General features: G+C 40.4%; 1 pseudogene; it reads left to right on the forward strand.

Moving 5' to 3' along the window:
- Positions 1-304: 304 nt before the first annotated feature.
- Positions 305-4270, forward strand: LOC143609357 (LEAF RUST 10 DISEASE-RESISTANCE LOCUS RECEPTOR-LIKE PROTEIN KINASE-like 2.5; annotated as a pseudogene).
- Positions 4271-7228: the final 2958 nt, after the last annotated feature.

Raw genomic sequence — 7228 nt, forward strand, 5'->3', positions numbered from 1 at the left:
TATTCTATAATTATATTATTTTATAATGATAAAAACACATTAGGTAAATATAAAACTAAAAACAAATTTTAGAAAATTATATTAAGCCAATCCGACAGTTTTATATTTTTTTAAGTTGACCGGGCTCGAGTCGATAATTACTGGCTACGTTCTATTAGGTAACAAAAGTTGACCACATTAGAAAAATGAAAATTGAATAGACTTGTTCCACATTTAGTTTTTCCTTAAACCAGCCTCCTTTGTAATCATTCATTTACCATTGTTGATCATCTTTCCTAGTTTCCTCCCAAATTGCCCTGACCACCATGAAACCCCGTCTAGACCCGAGCCCCTCCGTATTCACCATAACACTGGCTCTAGCCACCCTCATTCTTTTCCCAACCATCCGGTGCCAGGATTCTCTGTCATACGATTCATGTGGCCCGTCCCGGTGTGGAAGCAAAGACTTTGAGTATCCCTTTTGGGGACTTGGGCGGCCGCAGGATTGCGGCCACCCAAGTTTTCAGCTAACCTGCCAATCTGATGTTCCTATTCTCGTTTTGAATTCAGTAAACTATCGGGTCCTTGATACCAATAGCAGCACACATGCGATCACTATTGCTAGAAATGATCTATGGGACACCATTTGCCCTCAAGATCTCCGCAACACCACCTATAACTCCATGCTTTTTAACGGCAATAATTTCAATCAGGAGAATGTATCTCTGTTCTATGGATGCCAAGATAAAATGCCGTTACCCGCAGCTGCTGCTTTTCGGTTCCGTTGTGATGAGAACAGGACTGGCCAGAGTACCGATAGTTATTTCTATCGAACTAGTGCGTTTGTCTCTGAAATTGGCAGTCTCTTTGTGCAATGCAACAATTATATCACCGTACCAGTGGATCGTGCTAACGCCAATGTTAATTCAGAGGATGATGTGAGGAAAGCCTTGCGGGATGGTTTTAAGCTAGAGTGGTTTGCCAATAACAACGAGTGTGATCAGTGTCTGCAGTCTAATGGTAGATGCGGGTCTAACTCAACTTCACCTGAACTGTTTGCTTGCTATGGAAGTGGAGGTAACTCAATTAAGTGATTTTCCGATCTCCTATATATGTTCATATTTCGGTAAGATTGTGAAAATATTCATCATCTATCTTAACAATATTATGAAAATTGGTTGCTTAGAATTGACCAAAACTCAACTACCGCTAGACCCGGTTAATTTGTTTGCCACATCTATTCTAATAAAAAACTACCTTGTTTTGCCATTTGTCAAACTCATAGTCCTTCTCATTTTTTTCACTTACTTTAATATTTGGTCCTTACCTTTTAAGTCATTTCAATATATGAATTAAAGTTTGTTTTTATTATATGTAAATTCTAATCGATTCATTCATTAAGATTAGTGGTGATATAAGAAAATAAGGAAATATTAAAATTGATGTTCCATGTTTGTTATAAAAAAAATTTTAAGTCATAGGTAATTGCAAATTAAAGCAAATAAAAGGTGCATCATTGTCGAAAAATTTGAATTTGTGTGGTAAACTACAAATTGGTTTTTAAATTGGGATTCGAGCAATAGTGCATAAATTTTTATATAAGATTGGTTTCAAATTTGGATTTAAATTTTTTTCATATGCATTTGAACTCGGGAAAATGTGTATTTTCTTAATCATCTCCAAACGTTTTGTATAAATATTGCAACCATGGAAAATACCTATCATATATATCTTGGTGTTTAACATTAAATTATTGAAGTTCATCATCATCGTACTCGGTATATCTCACCAATAGCAAAACTATGATAAGGTCTGAGGAGGATAAGATGTAGACAGCCTTACCTCTACCCTTTAAGAATAGAGAGGTTGCTTCCGGTGAGACCCCCGGCTCGATAGTAGTTTTGCATCAAGCCTTGGACATAAGGCACATAACACTCAACCATCGGGACACCGCCGATTGGTGCATGTATCCTTGTCTTTCGGCTATCAACGTCACCACATGATGTCTGATTAACATTCCGCCACTTTTAACGTTATTTTCACGATATTAGTAAAATAACGTCAAAATTTGTGCAATTTCACGATATTGAAGTCGAATACTGTAATTATAATCTATATGTATACTGATTTACTATATAAAGTATATGTCATTAATTTATATGATTTTTTTGTGTAGTATAAAGGGTTTTAGCAATAAGAAAATCAATATTTAGTTTTCAGTATTTTCTTCTATAGCTTAGACCAAAATGCTTCAGAAACATATATTTTCTTATTTGTAACATATTTGTGTAATCTTAGTTATGGAATTTGTGTAATTTTAATGTAAATTGTAACTGTATAAAATATGTGATCATTTTGTTAACTATATATCACTTAATGGTTAAAGTATAAAATTTGTATCAATTACCCGTATAATATACGGGCCTCAAATTAGTATATTATAACTTTGATGGATACCAATTAGAAAATACTAAAACTTTGAAAGTTTACAATCAGGAAATATTAAAAATGTGAAAGTTGACAATTAGATAATACTAAAACTCAACTACCTACATTATTCGTTTTTCATATTTCCCAGAGCATTAATCATCATCCTTTCAAGTTCATTTATCGTCGGTTGTAGCAACAGTAATCCTTTTCCCCGGTCATCCGGTCCCACCAAATTAAGCCATACAACAGTAATCTTTACACAATAAGTTCTTAAGGAAGAAGAAAGAAACACAAGTAGGTGAAATACTAATGATCTTCCTTAACAAATTCTTCATACAGCTTGTCACCATATATATTAGGTTTAAAACATTAAATTCCATGTATCTAGGGAAAAGCTACAATAAAGCATTCACCAAGCAATGCAAAGCTGCAAACTATCATAAAATCAGGTCCAAAGATATGATTTAAAAATGGTGTCGGATGAAAGTATTGGCCTATAAGGTTGAATGGTTTAGTTTTTAAGCACTAAAACTATATATATACATTTCTTAAGGTTCATGGTCTTATATGATAATGAACTAACCTATGACTTTACCTTCTTCTCAAACAGGATCAAAGGGAACTAACTTGAAGCTAATAATAGGTAAGCAGACAGACTTTTATCTATGTTGATGTGTTTGATTAAGCAGACATTAGTGAAAAGTGTAGTATCAAAATGGCAATGTACCCTTCGTTTCTGAATGGACCAAGACAGAAACAAAGCTCGTAATCTTTAAATGGGTCTAACTATCCTCTAAACATATTGTGTAGGCATTACATGCAGCATCACAGGAATGATGCTCCTGTCAGTTGTGATACTCTATCGAAAATTGAGGTTGCGTTTAGCTCCAAAAGAACCCGAAGCTGCAAATCAACAAGTAGAAATATTCATAAAGAATTACGGAAGTTGGGCACCAAGAAGATATGAGTATTCAGAAATCAAGAAAATGACAAAACTCATTCCAAGAAAAACTAGGACAAGGAGGGTATGGAAGTGTTTACAAAGGAGAATTGCCAGATGGGCATCTAGTTGCAGTGAAGCTTTTGAGTGAAGCAACAGGATATGGAGAAGACTTTATTAATGAAGTTGCTAGCATTAGTAGAACTTCTCATGTCAACGTAGTCACTCTTCTAGGTTTCTGCTTCAAGGGAAATAAAAGAGCCTTGCTGTATGAGTTCATGCCAAATGGATCATTGGATAGATTTTTACGTTGTGGCGGCTCTCATTTAGACTGGAAATCATTGTTTCAAATTGCAAAAGGGATTGCTATAGGTATGGAGTACCTACATAGAGGTTGCAACACAAGAATTGTGCACTTTGATATAAAGCCTCACAACATTCTATTGAATGAAGAATTTGTCCCAAAAATATCTGATTTCGGGTTGGCTAAGTTGTGCAAGACGAAAGAAAGTATTGTGTCGGTAATGGGTGCAAGAGGTACTGCCGGATACATGGCCCCTGAAGTATTTTTCAAGAATCTTGGAGGTGCATCTCACAAATCGGATGTCTATTTTTCAAGAATCTTGGAGGCAATTTAGGGGACTATGGGGTGACAACCGAAGAGGAAGAGGAATTAGCTAGGAAGATGATGATGGTGGGTCTTTGGTGCACTCAGTCAAATCCATCATATCGGCCATCCATAAGTAAAGTTGTGGAGATGTTAGAAGGAGGCATTGAGTCATTAGAAGTGCCACCTAGACGCTTTGAGTCATCTCCCCCGAGGCCTTTCCAAGACATTGGGTCCATCGAGTTCAAGCGATAGAGCGAGACTCAACGACGCAAGGAATAGTTTCTCTACCCAATTCTCACAAAGCAAGCTAGTGAGCTAGCACAACCTACACTTTAGTTTAATAGGACGACTTTCAAATTCAGTTGGAAAAATTTTATGTGACTAGCAAATTATGTTGGAGAAAACTTTTAGTAAATACTGTGTAACATACATTTAATTACTACTTCACATCCTACACCGGTTTTACTTAAGAAAAAAAGTTGGAGGAAATCATTTCACTATATTTAACTACTAAATTAACATGATAATAATCGTCATTCAATAGAGACAAATACATAAATATGTCATAAAACTATTACGACGAAAAAGCCATAAATATGTGAGCATGTGAAGAAACACTAACCGGACCCCGGGCAGATTACTGGTAACCTGGGGGTTAGATAGATGTTTCCCACGAGGGGTTAGACCCTGAGAAGATGGTTCTTCTGATAACCTGCAAAACAGACACCGTGAGCTTGTCACTGAGAAGGGGGGGTTCCTCCTTGTGACCACCCTCCGGCGTGAGAATCAGACTAGATTGCTCTTTAAATATAAGTGTATATTAAGAGATTGCTATAGCAGATATCAGATATAATATGATGATACAAGATAAGATATGATGGTCATACCATTTGGGGTATTTATAGCCGAAGGTAGGTTTCCAAGGAGGTGTGGCCGGCTGCAACAGTGTTCCTGTTCCACCAACAGTGGCCTACGCACGTGCCCTGCTGGTAGTTGGTGGGTAGGCAGCGGCTGATAGTGACCAGGCCTGCTGTGTACTATTCCTTTTCCACCAACTGCCGGCTACGGACGTGGTATGGCAGTAGTTGGTGAGTAGGCAGCGGCTAATAGTGACACAGTACAGGAGCATGCTGCTCGCCATACTGTGTCAATAAGCTGTCGTATCTTTAGTCAGATCTTTTTCCCATACCTCGTCAGGTACAGTACAGAAGATCTTCCTGTATCGTACGGACTGGCTTATTTGGGCGGGAGTATTCCCCCTCCCGCCCTTGTGCGGGATAGTTCCCGGCTTCGCTCATTCCTTCAGGTGACACTGAGTGATTGAGAGCTAAGTGCCTTGTGCGTGTAGCCTTGCTGCGCGGGTGGCCTTCCCTGATGGCTTGTATCCGAGGCTGCGGGGACAGGCGGAGTCCTTCACCATTGGGAGGCATTTCCTGCGGGAACAGCTTGCGTACTGCGCGTAAGGACGTCACGTCTCTGAGCATGGTTGGTCCTGCGGATCCAGTTGGTTTCTGCGCAGACGTTCCTCTTCAAGGTGAGTCTTGCGGGTCCAACTGGGCTCGGCTGGGACCTACCTCTTCAAGTCCCCCCAGTCCAATGTTCTTCTCATGAGTGTTTAATAAAGTGAGGTGAACTTTTGGACTTAAGCAAAGGGTTTTGAAAAGGGTTTTTTAAGGTTTTCCATGGGGATTCCTCCCGCGGAAGTCCTTGTCACTTGCAGAAATTCCCGAGTTTCCTGCTTGGTCTTTGGGTATGATGCGGGTAGGTCTGTAACCTCCTCGCAAGTCAGGAGCGTTGATTCCCACTTGTGTGGATTCTCCATGAGGTTTTGGTAGTTTTGAACATAGTGATCAATTATGTTAAAACCACCAATTCCATCCTGGAGCTTCAAACAACGTAGTTCTCGACGTTCCCGCTATGCGGGGATGTTATTTCCGTTTCCGCAAGCATTGCCCAGAAGATCCTTCTTGGTTTCAATTCCCAGCGGAGCGCTAGGTATGTGAAGGGTTTTGCCTTAACACTGTACCCGCGCTCGTCTTACGGTTACTTTACTTCCAAGGTATTCCTGGCGTCAATTCCCTGCGGGTGCTAGGTATGTGAAGGGTTTTGCCTTTACACTGTACCCGCACCCGGCTTATAGTTACTTGGTTGCCGAGGTATACTTGGCTTCAATTCCCTGCGGGTGCTAGGTATGTGAAGGGTTTTGCCTTAACACTGTACCCGCAGCCGTCTTACGGTTACTTGTTCGCCAAGGTTTTCTTGGCTTCAATTCCCTGCGGGTGCTCGGTATGTGAAGGGTTTTGCCTTAACACTGTACCCGCATCCGTCTTACGGTTACTTGTTTGCCAAGGTTTACTTGGCTTCAATTCCCTGCGGGTGCTAGGTATGTGAAGGGTTTTGCCTTAACACTGTACCCGCAGCCGTCTTACGGTTACTTGTTTGCCAAGGTTTACTTGGCTTCAATTCCCTGCGGGTGCTAGGTATGTGAAGGGTTTTGCCTTAACATTGTACCCGCAGCCGTCTTACGGTTACTTGTTTGCCAAAGTAAGGGGGTATTTTCCCGCTTACTTTTTAATCTTTTTATATTTTGAATTTTGAAATTCGAAGAGTTGGTGGAAAGAACAGTCCAAAACTCTGAAACGTCGTGCGACGGTTTCTTCTGACTGTGTCAGATCGTGCAGGAAGTTATGGTGACGTGACAGTACATGGTCATTCCAGACGCTTTTTCAGGCGCGTGGGCGCGATTTTTCGGACGCGTGGCCGCGAAATTAATGGTATGCGTCCTGTCAACAGCTGTTGCCAGTTTGCTTTTTGCCACGTGTCATAGTTTCATTGCACCTTCGTTTTCTCTCTCTTCCGCATTAATTTCATCGCATTAATTGCGATTAGTATATAAAGGGGTAGAGGGCTCTTTGTAATCCACACTTTCATTCTTCTCTTCATCTTCTTTGCGATTTCCGGCGAATACTCACCTTTTCAGGCAAGCATTCTCCCGAAATCGTTTTCTTCTTCTTTTACAAGATGTCTCGTGATCTCGAGTCTGCAGTCGATGACAAGAGTACTGCTGGCGAGTGCCAGTGTGCTCTGCCTGGCGATCTGTATCGTTACGTCGTTAGGAAGTTCATGCTCGAGTCTCTCGAGCCTGAGTTTCCTGAACCCCACCAAACGGTGTACGATGCCCCCAGAGGCAAGATCGGGGTATATGCTGCATTCTTTGTCTATGGGAATCTTAGGTTCCCATTGACAAAGTTTGTTTACCATGTCCTTGA

The sequence above is a fragment of the Bidens hawaiensis genome, unplaced genomic scaffold (genome assembly GCF_021521415.1).
Source record: "Bidens hawaiensis isolate Kalapana, Puna unplaced genomic scaffold, B.hawaiensis_p1.1 tig00419568_1, whole genome shotgun sequence".
Taxonomy (NCBI): Eukaryota; Viridiplantae; Streptophyta; class Magnoliopsida; order Asterales; family Asteraceae; genus Bidens; species Bidens hawaiensis.